At 46.1% G+C, this 2,177-nt stretch overlaps 1 long non-coding RNA gene across 1 annotated transcript; it reads left to right on the top strand.

Annotated features, from left to right (window-relative positions):
- The first annotated feature begins 573 nt into the window (after window positions 1–573).
- Window positions 574–1,260, top strand: LOC146889039 (uncharacterized). The gene is made up of 2 exons (XR_015000472.2): window positions 574–737; window positions 914–1,260. It is a non-coding gene; the product is annotated as an uncharacterized LOC146889039 (long non-coding RNA).
- The last annotated feature ends 917 nt before the right edge of the window (window positions 1,261–2,177 follow it).

Below are 2,177 nucleotides of genomic sequence, written 5' to 3'. Positions count from 1 at the left end.
GACACACGTTTTCTTCTGTTGTGGTGGTAAGGACATGTCTTTATGGGACACATGTTTTTACTGTTGTTGCTTATTGGATGTTACCCATATTGATGCACTCTTAATAGGGTCCTATCACTTTGTATAGTAATTAGGTATAAAATCTAAAATATGATCAGAAGACGAAGGGAAAGTCAATGCAAATTGAAGCAGCAAACTCTTTGAGTTCACCACAGTCTAACTTGGGTATATGAAGAAGGGAAGAAGCATAAGAAATTTCTCTTGCAGAAGTTTCAGTAAAGCTGCCCATTTCCAAGCAGATGTTGTAGTTCTAGCACACTGCCTCTTTCCCCAGGGTGTAAGTCATACCTGGGATTTTCAGGCAGCTTGCCTTGGATTCCTTTCATCCCCAAAGGTGTCTGAGGTGGGACAATGTGACAGGGACAATGTGACATCTCAACCCCACCCTAGCTGCTATTGGCTAGGGCAGACTTTGCTGACCAATCAGGGCTGAAGGGTGTGGCCCTCCATTGTTCTAGCAAGGGAGATAAGCAGGGTACTCAGAACCCTGGGCCAGTCTGCTAGAAAGTTTCAGCATGGCCAAGGTGGCCAGGAAACCTTCAAAACCTAGTGCAGACGGAACACCCTTGGCCTCAAAGGCCAAGATGAAGAAGAAGCAGCACAAAGCTGCCCATCATCCCAAGCACAGCTCCACGCAGAAGACCCAGTGTTACTGTCATTGCCAACGTGCTCGGAAGGTGAGAGGACCTAAGCTTATGCCCTCTTTTCAAAGCTCTCCCCGCCAGCAAGTCTTTCACTGGCCCCCTATAAACATGTCCTCTACCTCTGCCCCTTCTCAGAAATCTCCCTCCACATGAATATCTATCTTTTCCCAAAGCGGTGCCCTTGTGACCTTAGTGTGTGATCCTTTCAGGTGACCAGAAAGGAGAAGCAATCCTTGCGAATGACTACTAGAAAAACACGCTTCTATGAAAATCATCCGAACGAGAATTCCTAAGGAGCCTCGTGAAACAGCATCGCCGGAACTCATTCACAAACAAACTGGTGAGAATGATGACAACCTCAGTGCCCCTGATCAGAGTCAACTGGGCTATGACCCCTCCCGCATTTGTGTTGAGGACCTGACCAGCTCCTAGCCTCAAAGCACAGGTGAAGATCTAAGAAACACCAATGCATAGGTCTGGCTGCTGAGTCATGGTCAGTGATGTGAAATGCACATTTCAACACAAAGCCAAGTTCATGGTGGTGCCAATAAAAGTAAACAGATGAGAAAATGTGTATGTCACTCTCAGTCTCTGATTGTGGAAAGGGGAAGAAGGACAGGAAGGGTGGGTAGATAATAACAGAGGCACACTGGATTCTGCAACACTGAGAGTGAGATGAACAACTCGCTGAGAAGCAGACACTGGAGGGTCAGAACTGATCCAACACAAATGTCCCCTTGAAGATTTGTTCCACAGGGTAGGAGGGACAGCCCTGGATAGGGCTGGGGCTTGGTCTCAGGATATGGAGTCTATAGGAAATGAGGTGAGGGTGGCAGTTCCAGTCCCAACTTAGGCAGCACATCACTGTTATGATACATACGTTCTTATGGTATTTCTCATAGTCCTCTATGTGATCTCACTTCCATGTAATGAGATTGATGGCCACCTTAATTGTCATCATAGAACCTTCATCCAGTAACTGATGGAAATAGATGCAGAGACCCATAGCTAACCACTGGTCCGAGATCCTGGAGTCCAGTTGTAAAGACAGAGGAGTGATAACGTGAGCAAAGGGGTAAAGACCGAGTTGGGAAAACCCACAACAACAGCTGATCCAAGCTAGTGGGAGCTCACTGACTCCAGACTGACAGCTGGGGAACCTGCAGAGGACTGAACTATGCCCTCTGAATGTGGGTGCTGGTTGTGTGACTTGGGTGAATTTTGGAAGCACTAGCAGTGGAACCAGGATTTTAGGAGGGATTAGAGACAGGATTTTTTAATAGTTGTGGACCAGCCCTGGAATTCTCTCTTATGTAGACCAAGCTGGTCTTGAACTCCCAATCAGGAATTAACGACCTGTTCCAGCACCGAACGACTTTATTCCTAGTGCATGAACTGCCTTTTTTTAAAAGCTTCTGATATTTTAGAATCTTATACAGGCAAAGAGATCATGGAATTTTTTTAAAATTTATT

This window comes from Myodes glareolus, chromosome X, assembly GCF_982192425.1.
Source record: "Myodes glareolus chromosome X, mMyoGla1.1, whole genome shotgun sequence".
Taxonomy (NCBI): domain Eukaryota; kingdom Metazoa; phylum Chordata; class Mammalia; order Rodentia; family Cricetidae; genus Myodes; species Myodes glareolus.
This window is presented reverse-complemented; position numbering and strand designations above follow the sequence as displayed.